The sequence below is a fragment of the Bactrocera dorsalis genome, chromosome 4, assembly GCF_023373825.1.
Source record: "Bactrocera dorsalis isolate Fly_Bdor chromosome 4, ASM2337382v1, whole genome shotgun sequence".
NCBI classification, from domain to species: domain Eukaryota; kingdom Metazoa; phylum Arthropoda; class Insecta; order Diptera; family Tephritidae; genus Bactrocera; species Bactrocera dorsalis.
In genome coordinates, this window is record NC_064306.1 from 65,836,847 (window position 1) to 65,855,680 (window position 18,834).

An 18,834-nucleotide genomic window follows, 5' to 3' on the forward strand; every position below is an offset into this window, starting at 1 on the left:
TCCAAGCCATTCAGCCAGAAATGAGCCTCATCGTTTAAGATGATTTTTCGATAAAAATCCGGATCATTTTTAAGTTGTTGCTCAGCCCAATTTTACCAACATACGACGATTCTGGTGACGAACACGGCCTCAGTTCCTGCATCAATTTGATCTTGTACGTAGGCTGCTCTATATATATTTCTGGACTAGGCAACACTAAGTGTTGCCAGGTGCAATCTGACATTTCCATTGGAAAGTTTGACATTTTTTAGCATAACATCACTCAGAACGTTTTGTCATTTAATCGTGAATTGTTTTATTTACAGGGAATTAAAAAAATTCATCTCGGCCAAAAAATGGAATTAACTCGTGAACATTTTCGTGCGATCATTTTTCACAACTTTCGACGTGGATTATCACGACAAGAGTGCATCGATAAACTAAAATCTTTGTATGGCTATGAAGCACCATCCTATAGCACTGTGAAAAACTGGTACAACGAATTCAATCGTGGCCGACGCTCGCTCAAAGACGAATTCCGTGAAGGTCGTCCAAAAACAGCAGTTGTGCCAGAAAACATCGATATCGTACGTGAACTGATAATGCAAGACCGTCATGTAACATACCTTCAGATAGAGGCATGTCTATGCATTTCTCCCACCAGCATACATTCGATATTGCATGAACACCTGGCGGTAAAAAAGGTTTGTTCTCGTTGGATCCCGCACAATTTGACAATCGCTCAAAAAAGGCTCGGGTGGATTGGTGTAAATAATTGCTGAAAAAATACGATCGCGGTGCTTCAAAAGACGTTTATAAGATCGTCACAGGTGACGAATCATGGATCTATGCGTATGAGCCCGAAACAAAACAGCAATCGACCGTGTGACGAGTCAAATCCAACGGAAAAAAAAACATTTTCGTTGATAAATATGCCTATTTTCATTATTAGGCCAGAAATATATATAGTAGCTCTCGTAATGATGTAGGTCAAGGCGTATTTGAATAGTTCACTCGGCAGTCTATTCGAACTTCTTCATGGTCGTGCCATGGAATGGCCGCTCCATTGTTATCGATTGGGGAATTGGGTTCACCATCTCCTGGTGTTATGCTTTTATTACTATTCAGCTTCGAACTTTTTAATCTGTCTGTAAGTTATTTGTATTCCTCAAAACTCGCTTTATGTTTCAAATATTCTTCTTTCGTTTACATTTTTTAAATTGAAATCTCCAGTAGCGTTAATGGGTAGTTATCAGTGATTTAGCCCATAGTTTACTTGAAGAGTAGAGATGGAATAGTTACTAACGTAGGAACGCGATAAAAGTAGACCGATAAGAACAGCTAACGATCTTTCTTACCGTTCTTTTCACATTTCTGTTCAATAAGGATTTATGTTTGTTTGTCGCTGATGTTCAATCCGATGTGCTGAACACAAAACGACGACAGACGACAAACGACATCTGTCAAATAATACACACATTCTTATGGACACTTATTTTGACGACGACACGAATACACGACTGTAGGCCGACAGTTGTCATTCTCGCTAACTTAAAAATTCTCCTTTTGCCAACGACAGTAGAATGGAAGATAGAGAGATGAGGAAGAGTGGTGATGCCACTAATATGTAAATGTAAAATTATTCACAGCTCTTACAAACTTGACGTTATTTTACAAATAAAAGCATAAAATAGCTCTATTATATCATTTGTAATAACAATTGATAATTTAAAACAAAAATATATACCTATGTATTTACTTATTTTTTGCATACAAAATTTCACTTTGAAAAAAATATTAAAATTTCATTGAAGTGCAAGGTATTAGTATGGCCACAACGTTGTGTACATGCAAAATGGACAGCTGTGTTGTTTTGTTTTCATTTCACTTTCGTACTGTCGTTTGTCGTCTGTCGTCGTATTGTGTTCAGCACACGAGTGTACACACGCGGAATCAGTTTGTTTTATGGCAAGGTGTCGTATGTTGAAAGAGCTCTTTCCACTTATTGAAACTTTAAACAATGTACTTATAACTAATAGTCGAGAGAGTAGTTTAATTTCAAAATATTTAATGATAGATTGATGTGTCTTCCGACGCTGTAGATTCGACTCAATATATTGTATGTGTGTATTTAGTTCACAAGCATGCCGACCGACTGAACATCGGTGTAAAATGATGAAGCCATATTTCCATTATTTCGGAATAACTATAAACACTTTTCAGCCCACCTGGTGTAATTACACATAAATTTTCTCCCATTTCCTATTTAAATCAGATTTTTATTTCTAAACAGTGGCAACTGCAAATTTCTCTCAACAAACAATAAATTTTTGTAAACAAATCAAATACATTCACCTTCAGAAAATTTATCTTATCAAGAGACAAACTGGCGCTGCGCCAGAGCAATTAGAATTAAAGACACTTTTATTGCGGTATATTCACCTTTTTTAATTTTTGTATTATTATTAACTTATTGTAAAATAAATATTTGCCTTTAATAAGACTACATGTCTTCGCGATAAGAAAATTTTCATTAATAAAAGCAAAGCCCAGTTGCGTGATGTCATAATATGCTAAAGCAGATTGCTAGCAAATCAGCGCGAAGTGAATAAAGAAATCTTTAGTGAATAATTTAAAAATAAAATATAAACAACAACTTTGTTTACCAATAACAACAAAATGAAATTTGTGAATAATCAGTTCATGAAGTAAATCTCAATCAGCAACGGATCAGTGGGAGCCGCCCTTTAATGACGTCTAAACTAAACTAAAGTGAACGGTTGTCGGAGTGACTTTAATGTGCCTTCTTTCATTCGCGCGGCTGTTGTGGTTAATTTACATAAATGCATATGTATTGTATATGTGTGAGATGTTATGTACATGAATATGGATGTGCTGCGGCGTTGTAAACAAAATAAAGCGAGAATATAAACAATAAGTGGCATTTATGCGTAATTCTGGTGAATTTTGTTTACGAACACAAATAAGACAACTGTGTGAAGTTTCGCGTCAAGGGAGATTTAAGAGATTACCGGCAATATTGCACATGATGTAGATACACTTGTTTCTAAACATACACACTATACATATGTACAAACATGTAAATATTAAAGAAAGGAGTGTACACCTAGTTTTTTTGATTTCAAAACCCAATTTTGAAGTTAAAATTTTTAAATCAAGTTAGTAAATCGATCGACTGCAACGAAATTTCGTCATTTTCTTAGTATAAAAAGTACTTAGCGAGACATTAGTGGGTCTGAACTGTTTTCGAACTTGATATTGTTCACTATAATGCAGTTAGAGGGTTGCCATATTTTTTAACTTTTTAAAACATAACTAAAAAATTGTTCATAGTTTTAAAAATAATTAAAAAAAAAACTAGAAAACTGAACAGATTCAAAAATTATAGTATGAAATATTTTTCAAACGGGTTGCCATCTGTTTCAAAATTTTTGATTCGCTGAAAGTAATAAAATAAACTAATACCTTCAATATGAATAGCAAAAGAAGCAATTTTTAGAATAATTTATGTCGGATATACTATAAATTCGAACAGGGTTGCCATATACTTGAAATTTTTCGTTAAATTCAATAATGTGATAAATGAGTTCATCAACGAATATCTAAAATGTTAAATAAGTTTTAAACAAATTTCTGTCGTAATATTTTTTAAACAAGGTTGCCGTATTTTGAAATTTTTCGTTAAATTCAATAATGTGATAAATGAGTTCATCATGAAAAGACATTCAACAAAACTCGTATAAGAATGCTTATAGTTGAAAATATTTTGGAGAAGGGTTGCCAACCATTTAAATTTATTAATTTTTCACTCACATGAAATATTGTACAATATAACAGTTTGATTATCTAAAATGTTAAATAATTCTGTCGTAATATCTTTTAAACAAGGTTGCCGTATTCTCAAATTTAAAATTTTCAGTTCTCATACTTAGGCATTAGATGTAATGCATCATATGACCATGTCAACAATAAATATGTGCGTTGAACAGTTAAACCCTACCGAAACACTATACCCTTATGGGATGATTGGTACACAAGTATATACATATGTATGTACATATAGTTATGTATCTATGTATAAGAATATTCATATCGATCCACTATATGCAAATCGCTTTGCAGTGTTTTGGAGCGGCATAAACAAACAAGGACGCTGGGGAGCCACTGTGGCAGCAGTTGAGACTGCAGCAGTGGCAGCGTTTACGTCGACTATAGACAAAGCCAAGACAAAGCAACTGTCTTATTTATACAAGAATAAGTTTACAATGTTTATTTAGTAGTGGCAACGTTTGTGTTTGAAGTTCAAAAGCTTCGAGGGATTTCAAGATGAATGTCTATAACATACATACATATTATACATTTAATACACACATACATATGTAAGTATATATTTACTAAGAAGGATATATTGCAGACACATGTATATTGTCAAGGAAAAAACAAAATGCAGAAACAGTTAGTGACAAAAGTAGACGTTCGGCTTCCAACAGTTCCTAAGTTAAGTACAAAATATATATGTATGTATATCAAGTCTATCAGGGATGCATTTCATGATGAAATAACACTTCTTGGGTACAGGTGAGGTTAGGTTAGTTTAAATGATCGATTCTAAAAAAGTTCTTCCTTTTATCTTTTATATCGCTGGTCCGTTATGGTATCTAAAAGTTCTATGTTAGGTATAGAGTACGATATGTATTATAAGTCTATCAGGGTTGTATTTCTGGAGAAAACAATACTTTTAGGTTATATGTTAGGTAAGGTTATATTAAATGGCTGATTCTAAAAGGGATCTCACTTAGATGTTGTTGTTGTTATTGTTGTTGTAGCGGCAGAACTCTGTCGAGTAGACAGTCCTGGGACGGATAAAACCGGTTCCGGTTACGCAGACTCGACTGTCGTGGGAACGGATCCCTTGGATCGCCTATATCGCTGGTCCGTTATGGTATCTAAAAGTCCTTCAAAATTGATCATAAAGACTCTAACAAAGCGACAAATTTGTAGAGACACCTAATGTCAGTTTTGGTTAGGTTTCATGGTTCTCCAAAGGTATGACTGTCAAGATGTTTCAACCTCAGTCTTCAGATATGAGATCGATTGAAAAATATTTAAAATGACAGACGAGGATTTAAAATATGACTTTGTTTCCAGTTAACTCCTGACGTGGAATCTGAGATATCGAACAGACCCCAAAAAGTGATTATTTGAAAACTGTCAAGGCGTTTCTGATAATGTTCGAGCAAATAGGGAAGTTATACTGTTAAGTAAGTATAACCTTTGATATTGATCTACTGTCAAAAAATAATTTTAAAATAAAATTTGAATGACAGCATTCACAGATAAACAACATCCACGCATTTCAAGTCTTTATATGTATGTACATATGTAAATATAAAAGTCTGTCAATGACTCCACATTTGAGGGCAATAAACACTGAGCTTAATGCTCACATATGTATATATATAAAGAACTCAACATTCCTCCATTATTACATAACCAGAACGGAGTCCCATATTTCACAATCTTACCTCCTGCTATTTCGAATAGGAAATTGAATATAACAAAGCCGCTTTATTTTATAACCGAAACTCTATCGCAGAATAATTATCAGCGATTTTCGACAAAAAGCAAAAATAAAACTATAAATAAAATAAAAACAATAAGGCACTTTTCGAACGATCAAGTTAAGCGATTATTTGTACATATTTCACGAGCACATATGGGGCTTTATACAGCCTATTACATAAGTATGTACCTACATGAGAATACATACATACATATATGTATTTATTGAGCCACATAGGCACTCATAGTTTCCCGAATGGCTCAGCGAGCCGGCTGCTGTTGCTGTTTTATCGATTTTTGCGCCAGCCAATAACTAACGGTAATGGCCGAGGCAGAAGATTTTTCAAGTTCGCCACTTTGCCAGTGGCCTGAATAAACAATAAAGGATGCATTGTGTGGAAAAACGGTACACTAGCAAACTACTAAATGGCGTAGGCTAAGGCACTCGTTGTTGTTTTTGCTGTGTTGGCAAAATGGCTATGGTTTTAGTTACTTCCGCTGCCTTTTAAATATTTGTGAAGAGCGCACTTTTCACCAGTCCTTCATGTTTTGAACAAAAAAACAATAAAACATTCTGTATTATTAGCAGGAAGGAACATAACTTTGCAATGGAGGAACGAAAGGCAATAAAATATACAACATATCTTTTGGTTGGTACTTACATATCTAAGTATACATATGTAAATACTTTCATATGAACCTAAGTATGTATATTTATATAATTGAACTTTTTACATGGAAAGAAATGTGTATGAGAGTACACGGGAATACACTTTCATACTCTCAGACCTCCTTTTGAAGTATATACTATTCAAAGTTTGTACAATTTTCAAGGAGGAAAATTTTTGTAAAAAAGAAGAACAACAACCTTGACTACCGAGAGCATAATACCCTTTACAGGTATATTTTTTATAGCATAAAAGGGTATAAAAATACCTTCATATTGATTTTAATCGTTCAGTTTGTGTGGCAGCTATAATATTATAGTGGTTCCATCTGAACAATTTGCTTTGGACAACAATCTATGCCAAATTTCGTCAGGATATTATAAAATATAATCAATAAAATAACAGAGCAAGACCTTAAGCGGTGACATGGGCTTACGGGTTCCAAAAATCGATATTTTTTTATTGTTTTATTAAATTCCACAACACTTCTAGAATATGATCCTAAATTTTCAAGTTGATAGTTTCGGTGATACCGCTTTGAGAACTTGTGCGCTCAAGGCTAGCTAGACTAAGGTGCCATTTTTCTCGAAACTGTGTTTTTGAAGTCGGCTGGCAAGTTTTCTCGAGAACTACTCCACCGATTTTCCTGAAATTTTATACAGGCTTAGAAGATACTATTCTGAAAGACTTGGAAGAAGGAGTGTTTTTTCGATTACAATTGTTTGAAAATAAATGTCGCGAAATTTTAATTTTTTTTGCAAGAATGTCTGCCGAAAATCTATTTTTCAGTTTTTTTCCTTCGTCCAAGTTCTATGGTAAGATTTTAACAAAAAAAGGTAATTTTTCAATTTAGATGGCTCTGTTAGTTATCCTGCCAAAGCGGGTGCATATTTTTTCTGAGGGGTCACCGGAAATGGTCGCAATGGCCGAGTTTAAAAATTCTTTTTCCCAAAAAATTCTGAATTTCTTTGTTAATAATGTATGTTTGTAAGAACAAAAATTTCTGTTAAAATATTTGAATTTTTATATGCGAAAACGTTGTTGAAGAAAGGCTGTTTTTACCCAAAGAAACCCATGTAACCACTTAAGTATTTTCCTTTCCTTTGATTTTTTGAAAACCTTCCCTGAAAACCCGACTAGAAGTGTTGGAACTGCATTCCATATGAAGAGAAATACTTATGGTTTCTTAAATCAACCAACAATAACAAATAAAATTCACTGGTAAACTGTTATATATGTATAAGTACGAGTATTATTCATTTCCTTACTTAGTCTTGAGTACCAGTTCCAAGTATATCGAAGACGTTAAGTCCGTTCATTTCGTCATCACGAAAATTATTTTCAAACATTTTTTGTCTAAAGTGGAAACTTGAACATCGGAGGTTTGCACTACGATATAACTCTGTAATATTTTAAGTATATAGACTCTCGAGCTCATCCGTCTTGTAGGAGCTCTGAAATCATACACACATTATATAGGACAGATATAAACTCTAAGTGCCGCTTTCTCAAATCTGATTAGCAGCCATCTGCCAGTTAAGTTCTGCTTAAAATAGGTTCTTTACCGAAAGAAGCAGTCTTGGTTAAGTTAACCAGAATCAGAACTTAACTGACAGACATTGACAAAAGGACCTCCAAAAATATAAAAGTTTTAAACAGAAGCACGGCTACTGAATGGCAAAGAATGCGAAACGACCTTTAAACTTCGCAAGCCAGCAAAGAAAATGTAAAACTTTCTTCCTTTGTCCTTACAATTGGACTTTACTGGAATGGCGACCAGTGTTTATATTGAGATTGAGAGCTGTTACCTTAATTTCATATTCAGGGTAGTTGAATGCTCAGGCTGCCTAACCTAACCTAACTTTTTACAAAAGAGACATACATATGTATGGATTTAATAAACAATTGTTTACAACAAAATATCTAATTGAGGGTTCCCTATTTTGACTCAGACGAAATTAATAGCATTTTAAACGCTAATCAAAACTCGATCGGCCTCACGAATAAACACAATTGTTCGATTATTCGAAGGTTTTACGAACTTTTTTTTAAGCCCATAACAACCCTTCATTGCTGATAACTAAAGAGGGTTGCTCAAAAGACCAGCACACTGCTCAGGCCCTTCTTAACAAAAGCGTATAACTAATTCGCAGTCACACGAAAAATAAGGGTAAACGCTTGTGCACCCTTAATGAGCAAATTACCCTGTTGCTTTTAAACTTTTCTAACCACTAACCTTACATAGTGGCTTCAACATGTTTTCGGTTACCCTTCAAGCTCAAACTTGTGCAAAAAAGTGCACAATAATCTAAATACAATTTGCAAGTGGTTCACTACCCATTACATTTACTACGTTTTACTACGAACTTTCGCGAAGCCGCAGCTGTTTTTGTCGAATTCACATTGGGGTAACTTTACCCCAGTCACGCGGTCACAGCTGAGCTTTTGTTTCGCGTTGGCTCTGGGTCGCTACGCTTTGCGTAAGGTTGCGTCATATCGAAATTCATTTATGTGTGCTAAACAGGCGCTTTTATGGTCTCATTTGGTGGATCAAATTGAGTTGCTGCCGAAGCAACAGGAACTATTGGAAGTTTTCTTTGGAAATTAATGGCACGTTTTGACAAGTGAAAGTAAGTTGCAAGTCCTTGGCAGGATAAAGCAGAGAATAATGAATGTATAAAATACAACATGGTATCCCAGCTTCCTTTCATGTATTATTACGGCGGGATAAGTTAAGTTAAGTTAAGTTCTAGATCATGGACTAAGTTTTATTAGCAAGACGTGGCTATAGCCGAGTTATCAACAGCGCGCCCGTCGTTTCTTCTTTTCAAAATTTGGTGCCAATTCGGGATACTAAGTGCAAACAGGTCCTTCTCCACCTGATCTCCCCAAGAGAGTGGAGGTCTTCCTCTTCCTGTGCTTCCCCTTGCGGGTACTGCGTCGAATACTCTCAGAGCTGGAACGTTTTTATCCATTCGGACGACATGACCTAGCCAGCGTAGCCGTTGTCTCTTAATTCGCTGAACTACAATGTCAATTCTTCATGGCCGGGCAATGGAACGTCTGCTCTATTATCATCTCCTGGTGTTATGCTTTCATTGCCATCCAGCAGCTGGAGAAGTGTTCCCGCAAACTAGTCCCTCAATTTTTGAGATATCGATCTCGGATTTCTCACACGTACTTTACTCCCTATGAAGCTGCTCATTTGTTGAAACCGCCGATATTGGGCCACTTTAGTATGTAGCTGCCATACAAACGGAAAGACTAAAATCAAGTGCGTGTATGGCAACAACCGAAGTAACCAATTTTTCTTACATATTTTGTTCGATTTCGATTGATTGATTTGTTCACCCCCTAGCCAATAACCCCAGTTTTTGGCAGCGTGTAATTTATGATTCGCCGTTCAAAATCATATATAATTCACTTGACATTTACTCATATTATTATGAATAAAAATAATCTCTTTCAAGAGCGCAGCTTTTTGATAACGGCACGACAATCAGTCACTATTCATTTTATTTTTCACACACGTACTTATACATATGTACATATGTGCACTATATATAGACCCATCTGTTTATGCTAGTTGGTGCTTGAGACACTAAAAAACTTGCAAAGATTTATGATTATTTTATCACTTACCTTTCACAAAACGCTGCCGGAAATCTATGCAACAGCGTCGCCGAGGAGACAAAATTCAATTTGTAGCAGACGAAGCAGCGCAACGAGTGCAACTCGCAGTCGGGCTGTGATGTTTGTATGTGTGTATGTACACTGCGACTATCAGGCAACAATTCTGTATCAATTTTCTCAAGCACTCAAATGTTGTTGTGATTATTTTGTGTTGTTGTTGTAATTTTTATGTTGTTGTTGTAATTATTTAATGTTGTTGTTGTTTTCGTTTTATTATATGTTGTTGTAAATTTCAATTTTGTTTACTTCACATCACTCATTTACATAGACTTTTTGTTGTGATTTATTTACTCAACTTTTTTACACTTTTTATTAACACAAATACATATGTATGTGTGTGTATGTTGGTATATACAATTTTTTTACACAATTCGACGATTTTCGTTATTTTTCTATATTTTACTAGAAGTGGAGCTCCTTATTATTACTAGTATTTTATACGATTGCACTTTCAACAGAGTCGTTTGTGGAGCTGTAAAGTGAGTGAGAAAGAAAAATGAAAAGAAGAAGAAGAATGTTGCATGAGAAAGCTGTTTGTGTGTATGTCGACAGGAAAACAAAACGTGAGAAGCTGCAAAGATGGCAGACACATAACAAATACGAAGACATATACACATATATACTCTATATATTATGTATATATGTAAATATATGTGTGTATGGCGTATGTATGTATGTGCATTGGCAACGTGCAGACATTAGCGACGGACAGACATATGCCATGCACAAAATGTTGAGCTTGCAAAAGACGAATTGACTTCGTGCATACATACATACATACAAATATATTACACATACATACATATGCTTGTATGTATCTGTGTGCAACGACGTTTGAATTTGTGCATAAAAAGTAATCAAATAAAGCATAAGTAAATTGTTAAAATGTCATCAGCGATGTATCTAAAAGATACGCTGGGATACCGGTAAATGTAAATTTATATGTAAATATGTATGTTATGTGGTCACCAAGCAGTATGCAGCGAGTAGCAGCAAGCATGTGTCTGGGAAGCCGGTTACAGACTCTCGCGTTGTTGTTGTCGTAGCTTTTCTTCAGCTATATAAAAAAATACTAAAAACAACAACAAAAATAAATCAAATAAATAAGAATGGAGTTGCTGTCGATAGAATCGTAGCCAGCTTGGGGCATGTGCATTATGGGAATTGCTTCAACTTGGCGTTAACCTTTGGGAGTCGGGCAAATGCTCAACTGGCAATCGCTTAGAAATGTCAAAATATTTTGCTAGTGTTTCGTTTTCGGCGGTATGAGCTGCAGGTGCACGTGGTGCGGATGTAAAACGAGTGCGTAGCTGCTAAATCTTTGGTTTCGGGTTCGTCAGCAATATTTCAAAATTGTGGAACTTAATTTTTCGAATACGAGTCCCGCTGGCATTGAGTTTTCAGCTGTGAACAATTGACCTTGGATGTTTTAGTACACATTTCATCAAGCTTTTCAGGGGTCTTGAGGCTTGTAGCACCAACAAACTGCAACTAACATAAGCAAGGCGAAGTAGAAAGTAATGGAACATGATTTTTCCAATAAGTTCCATGCTATGATTGGATTTTCTGGATGGATGAATGGTTGGTCCTAGACATTTTCGTATAAATTATATCAAACTCTTTAAGGAACTTTAAGGTTATGGCAACAAAAGCTGTTGTGAAATGATGGATCTGGGTTCATATCACCGGCTAGGCAAGGTAAAAAACGGTAGAGGATGATTTTTCAAGCTACTTCGAACTAAGTAGGCAATTGAGAAGTAAATTTCGACAACATTTGAGTCGACGTTATGAGTTTTCGAGTCAAACAACTCTGCGAAACGACGAATATGAGCAGAGGGCGGCTACGCTGGTTAGGTCATGTCGTCCGCATGAACGAAAAGACTTCAGCTCTGAAAGTATTCGACGCAATACCCGCCGCGAGAAGAAAAGGAAGAGCAAGATCTCCACTCCGTTGGAAAGACCAGGTGGAGAAGAACCTGGCTTAGCTTGGAATCTCCAATTGGCGCCCCGTAGAAAAAAGAAGAAACGACTGGCGCGCTGTTGTTAACTCGGCTATAATCGCCAGAAAACGGTGTCTACGCCAGTAGAGATACGAGTACACGCTATGTTTGACTTTTTCCACACATTTTAATCACCTTGAAGCTTTTAGAGTCGAACAACTAACGCAAAACACCGAATTTGAAGACGAAGCCTCGTTAAACTCTCAAAAAGAACTTAAGCGCCACTTAGTTAATATTATTACTATTATCTTACGACAATCAAGCACGTTGAGGCCCACCAAAGCGACTTCGCATGAGCCAAGCCTTTTCTGGTTGGACAAGCACACACAAATTGAAATCGTGAATATTCGCTTGGCTGGAAGGAACCGTGAGAATGCGTAAAATTTCACGTAATAGCGAAAAGGTCGGAAATGGCGCTGAGCGGAAAGCATAATTGAGTGGATGTACATACATACATATATACATATATAAAGTGGCAGATAGTGGAAAGAAGCACATGCCGAGAGTCCGACAAGCTTACAATCAGCCATAAATAGCCAGCCAGCGAATCGTTTAGAGCGGACAACGACAACAGAAACAACAACTAATGGACTACTGCTGATGGCCAAAAAACACAGAAAACAAAAAATAGAAAAAAAAACTTATGGCAACAGCTATGCCGAGGGGTAAGGTGGAGCAGTTGAAATACACACAAGTGCAGAAAACGTGAAATGCGCAACATCGAAAAGCCAGAAAGACAAAAAAAGCAAGAAAGGCAGCGCGCTAAGGTACCAACCAGCATTTGTACAAATACGAGTATAAATAAATATTTTCGAGCACATACGTGGGGTGGTACATATGTATGTATGTATGTACAATTGTATGTATGTTTGTCAATAAGTTTTTTTGTGTAAAAGGTACAAAGTAAGTAGATTCATATGTATGTATGTGGTTAAGTTGCTTGTACCGTCGTAATAAAACTTTGCAGAAGCCAGGCAAACTCATACATACATACATGCCTACATATGTATGTATGTATGTATATACAGACGATTGTGTGAATGACAACAAAATAAAACCGACAACAAAAGCAATAAGCAGCAGTAAAAGGAAGTAAATGGAGAATATATAGCACGACAATCCGTTGAAGATGTTCGCTTGATGAGTAACATTTGGTTATGAGGAGCAGCAATTGCACTGTGGGTCATTTGCATGAGTTTTCGTGGCAAAAAAAAAACGAATATTCTTAATTTTAATCGAAAAAATAATGATTTCTAAAAATTATGCACAAGCGTTGAAAATTATGCTTAATGCATTTATTGGTGCTTCGTTTTTATATTAAGACACTCACTCGTTCGACGAATACTACATTTTCAGCCGATCACTTTTGCTTTTATAGCTCATGTTTTCAGGCTTAATTTTTCAATTGCTTTATGGCTATAAGCAAATTAAACTGTATTTAAAAGTCGTTTTCTTGGAAAACAATTTTGATTTTAGCTTACCATTCCAAAATAATGGATTTACATTTTTTGTTACTAATAGAATTAACTTTTGGGATATAATATCGTATGCATGCACTATACTTTTGATATAAGCAAATGTTGCTATAACAAGCTATCACACGTTTTAAGGTTAGCTCATCCCTGTTAAAAAAAAATATCAAGATAACTTCTTACGAATTTTAAGCAGAAAATAACAATAACTTCTTAAATTTGCACTTCTATCATGCGAGGGAACTATTCTTAGCACCTTCAACAACAATGTTCCCAAATCACCAGAAGAAATACTTTGGAAAGAAAATCAATAATGTAATGCCTAAATAAATATTTTATAACGCAATGGTGTAGTGGCTAGATTTGTGTATTTTTTGCCACAACCTTGGTTAGAACTCACTTTTCGTGTAACACAAAACGAGGTTTTTTAATGGGGTTTAATCCTCGGCAGACAATTACAAAACATCTGAATAAATTTCTGTCATGAGAAAGCTTCTAATAGAATCAATAAGGCTTTCCGAGGCAACTCAAGACTTGTAGATTACTCTATTCTTACGAAAACATGTAGAAACACATGTAGAGAGCATGTAGAAATGTATTAATAGGAGAAGAAAATCGGCTAAGACTACTGTCACTACTATTTAATATCTATTGAACATTCGAAAAAGATTTTGTGTATATAATTGTATAACTCTATTCTACTCGTTAGCATAGGGAACTCCTCAAACTCTGATTAGAGAATTTCCGTCTGAGAAAACCTTTCAGAACACTAATAACGCTTTCCAAAATCAAAATTTAGGTTAACGTCAAAACATCTACTTTAAAAACGAGACATTTCGGGAAAATACACAACAGAGTTTAAAATCATTACTTTTATAGAGTTGTATTCAAATATTTATGGGATAATTACGAGAATACTTGGCCATGGCACGAAAATAAGAAACAAAATACTATAAAGTCAATAAGAAGTACTAGAACTCAAAATAAGAAAGACTAACCAAAATGTTTTTTTTACTTTATTAAGGACTTTCATATAAATGTGAAATACATACATATATAGACTTTCCTTCATCAAAATATGCGACTAAGAGAACTACGTTCCCACGACAGTCGGGTCTACGTAATCAAAACGGATTTGGATTTTTTTATCCGGTCAAGTACTGTCAATTCGACAGAATACCATCGCTACAACAACAACTAGGAGAATTTTTAGAAAAATCGGAACAGATATACATATATGTTTTCTGCTTTCTAACTGTAGGGTTCCAGAAGTTCATGCATTTTATGCATTCACTGCACCCCAACCGCATTCCGTCGCACTGTTTGTCTATGCATTACGAAAGTTCGCAAACGGTCCCCCTGCCTTTTTAAATAGACTATCTGTTTGTTTGATCGTTTATCTGTTTGTCTGCTGCTTCTGTGTCTCCAGCGAGCTTCGACGCAAACAAACAAACGCGGTTACTCTTCAAGAGCAAAGCGTAACGTGTGTGTGCCTGTGTGTGTGTGGGGACTTAAGAAGAAGCCCACAACAGGAATGTTCTAAATGTCGATGGCCACGTACGAGCATTGAGCGAGCACACACAAACAATAAACGTATCGCACTTACACGGGGTCTTTGTAAGCGCCAAGTTGCAGATACTCGTTTTTGTAAACTAAAAACCGAGTTTGTTAGGTTGTTTCTTTTTTTTTTTGATTACGCTGATTCCAAGAACTCCACATGCACAGAAATAAACAAAATAAAAATAAAAGCTATTTTATTGTTATGGGTTTTGTTGTTGTTGTTGTGCTGTTTCATTGCTGCATAAGCGGCTTAATTAATTTTTGAGCGTACGCTTGTAGTTTGTTTAATGTGTTTTATGTTTGTTTTTATGTTTTCTGTTTTCATTTTTCTTTTTATTTTATTGCGACTTTTGTTGTAGACGCGAGTGGCGGTGCATTTTTGTGCATTTTTACTTCAGTTTTTTTTAGTTATTTACAACATTTAGTTTGTTATACCCTTAACATGGTAAGCATAACATTTGTAATACCCAGAACAAAACGTCGGTGGTTTCAGAAAATATATATATATAAATGGTCAGCGTGACGAGCTAAGTATATTTAGCCATGTCCGTCTGTTTTTCTGTACATATGTGAACTAAAACCTCAGTTTTTGAGATATTGAACTGAAATCTTTCACAGGGCTATTCTCCCCAAGAAATTGTCTTTCTTGTTGTACTCTTGCATATAGCTGTCATACAAACTGAAAGATCGGAATCTAGTTATCGTGTAGGAAACTTTTTCATTTGACGAATTTTCTTCAGGATATGTGATATGGTTTACTGTTCAAAGCAACTGTACAACCTTTGAAGAATTCGTTCAGATCGGACCACTACATCATATGGCTGCCATTCAAACTGAACGATCGAAATCAAACTCTTGTAGGGATAACTTTTTTATTTGATGAGATATCTTCAAAAAATTTCGCGCAAATAATTGTCCAAGGTAATCGTACAATTCCCGAATATATTGTTCAGATTGGACCACTGTAACATATAGCTGTCATATAAACTGAATTATCGGAATCAAGTGCTTGTATGGAAAGGTTTTTCATTCGGCAATATATTTTCACGAAATTTGCCATGAATTATTGTCCAAGGCAACGGTACAAGCTCAGAAGAAATTGTTCAGATTGGACCACTATAGCATATAGCTGCCGTACAAACAGGCAAAACCAAATCGAGTGCTTGTATAGAAACTTTTTGATTTGTGAAGGGTATTATAGCTGCGCTGCAAGCAAAATCTACATTTTTTCTTGTTTTTTTTATTTATGTACGTTTTGTATATATGTAAGTAGTATACACTATATGTACATATATATTGCTGTAAGCGCTTTTCGCGTTTAGCTCAAGCATTTTTTCACACAATTCCAATAGCATTTTCGTTTTGTATTTTTTTTTTAGTTTTTGCACTCGCTGTTTTTCACATACACACGTACTCATGACATTTTTTACTTTTATTTTTATTTTATTTTTGTTATTTTTTATTCTATTTTACTGTTTGCTTTGCATTTTTGAACACATTTGTTTGTAAGCTGCTCGCCACCCACAAAATTTATACGCGATTATCTAACAATTTCCACGCTGCTCAGCTGGAGACTCTGCGTTCTTCAAATCAAATAAATTCAATACCGTGTTTCACTACACCCAATGCTTCAAGCTTTTTTACTTATATGCTTATTTGCGGCCTTTTATTTTTGTTGCTATTGATTTTTTCGTTTGTTTCTTAATTTAGCTTCAACATGATTTGTATTTCTTCGATTTTCATGCGCGTTTTTTACTTTTCACTGTGTGCCACACACAAACACACATGTATTTTATGTATTTTCTTGCTGTTTGACACCTTCACATTTCACACTTTTCAACACCGAATGTTAAACAATGCGCATTTGAATAAACTAACAACACTTTTGTAACTGTATATTCGTCATATTTGCAAAATGAATTGTTATCACCAATTTTGACCTTTTTTCGTGCAAGTTGCGCGTCTCAAATGCACACGAAGCGCCGCGTTCAAGCATACAACACATTTGTGGACACCTTTGCAGGCACACCCATACAGGCGCACACACACACATGCACACAGCTACGTCACTCGCTGTGGACTTGAGCACCCAAAATGAAGCACCAAAACCGAATTAAAGCACAAAAAACAACAAAAAAGATGCAGGGAGAACGTAGCAAGCTATCAGCAACGAATTAGCAGCAAGTAGTAGTGCACGAAGTACAACAAAAACAAGAAAAAACGAACTCTTTCAATTCGAAAAGATATTAACTTCAATAATTCAACGCAAACATTTGTTTAAGCAGGCGTTTTATGTTTTCCCCAACTGCATATACACAACAGCTATGTATGTATGTATGCAGCACACAGTCCTCCAAAAACTCAAGTGACACACACGCACACACACCTTATTGCACTACACTTGTGTGCTGCTGAAAAAAAATGCTTTACGCTTTTCCGTTGCGTCGCCAGCGCGCTTTTTACTGTTTTCCGCGCTCAGACACGCTAACGACGAGTTAAAAATGAAGACTGTTCGCACTCTGCACGCTACCCTCATAAAAAGGCGCTGTTGCTGCTTCTGCGGCGCTGCCACCGCTGTCATTGGTTGCTCCCGCAATCGCTGCAAGCACGATTTTTTAGTACTCGCTGCGCTGTCGTGCCGCGCTCTCGCATGGTCCACCGACTCATGAATGAAACTGTTGTTGTTACCCCAAAACAACAACAGGCAGTACTTGTCGGCGCTCTTGGCGGCACATGCCCCAACGGCAGCGGTTGGCAGGCGGCGAGAGCGCGTTTGTTTTCTGTATGGCTCTCTTGGTAAAGCACGCTCCCACTTGGCTTTGCTTTTGGCTGGTGTCAATGCTGTAGCGAGTTGCGCGTGTTTGTTTGTTGCCTGCGGTGCTATCGTGCTCCACTATACGTGTGTTGTTTGCACTCCAATTGCCTGTGGCGGAGAGCGTGCGTGCTCTATTCCACTGCGTTGGCCAGTTTTCCCCAAGTTTATGTATGTGTGTGTGTGTATGTGTGAGTTGTTTGGGCTTTGGGGCATTTCAGGTGTGTGTTTTGTTTTCATTCTTAAGTAATTATGTGCGTATGTCTCTTCTTTTGTGTGGGTGTCTATCGGTGTGCGCATGATTTTTAGTACAGTTGCACTGTCAAAGTGGGGGAATTTCTTTAGAGATTGGCTAGACTGCGGATAAACTTAAAAAAGGCACTTTTTGAATTTTAAAATAAATTTAATTCTAGAAATTATAAAAAAAAAATTTCAAGGAAAGGAAGTTGTCTAAGAATTTTATGTTTTATAAAGAAACTGCAGGAATCCCAAGTCGTATTCCGTGATTTTTGGGTTTTCATGTTCAGAGAAAAAATATTCAAAATATTATAAACATAAGTTGGGTTAGAATACGAAATTTTAGGTTAGGTTAGGTTATGTTCAGTTGATAAGAGATTAAGTTGAAGAAAATAACATTATTGTGACTTATTGTCAAAATGTTCGCATATTAACACAATAAATTAATTTTTTCTTAATTATTATTTATGACGTTACAAGTTTTTAACTATTTTTTAATCTCTAGAGCATGAAATATTGACGAAAGGGTTTCCAAGTACTTTCTCAACCGATATAAGTTTTCAAAAACAGTTTTTTACGCACGCTGAATAAATAAATCAAAAAAATACTTATTAGCAGTCATTCTCCAGGCTTCTATTGACTCAAAGAGCCTAAAAGTAGACTCTATTCTTCTCATCAAGAAGTTACCTTTCTGGTTGTTCCCTAGCATATATCTGCCATACAAACTGAAAGATCCGAATTAAGTTCTTGTATTGGAAACTTTTTCCTTCAGGCTTCTATTGACTCAAACAGCCTAAAAGTAGACTCTATATTTTTAATTTTGTCGGTAC

The 18,834-nt window shown here is 35.8% G+C and overlaps 1 protein-coding gene across 9 annotated transcripts in view; it reads right to left on the reverse strand.

The window, feature by feature from the left end:
• Positions 1-17,479, reverse strand: part of LOC105225223 (Ca(2+)/calmodulin-responsive adenylate cyclase) — a 135,842-nt gene extending 118,363 nt beyond the window's left edge. For 7 of the 9 annotated variants that reach the window (XM_049455241.1, XM_049455240.1, XM_049455238.1 and 4 more), the window contains exons 1-2: positions 17,342-17,479; positions 9,873-10,395 (exon numbers count right to left, since the gene is read on the reverse strand). The gene's annotated coding sequence lies outside the window, so the exon portion shown is untranslated. Of the gene's footprint in view, positions 1-9,872; positions 11,681-17,341 lie in introns of those variants that run through there. The other 2 variants (XM_049455246.1, XM_049455245.1) reach the window with 2 other exon arrangements.
• Between the last annotated feature and the right edge of the window lie 1,355 nt (positions 17,480-18,834).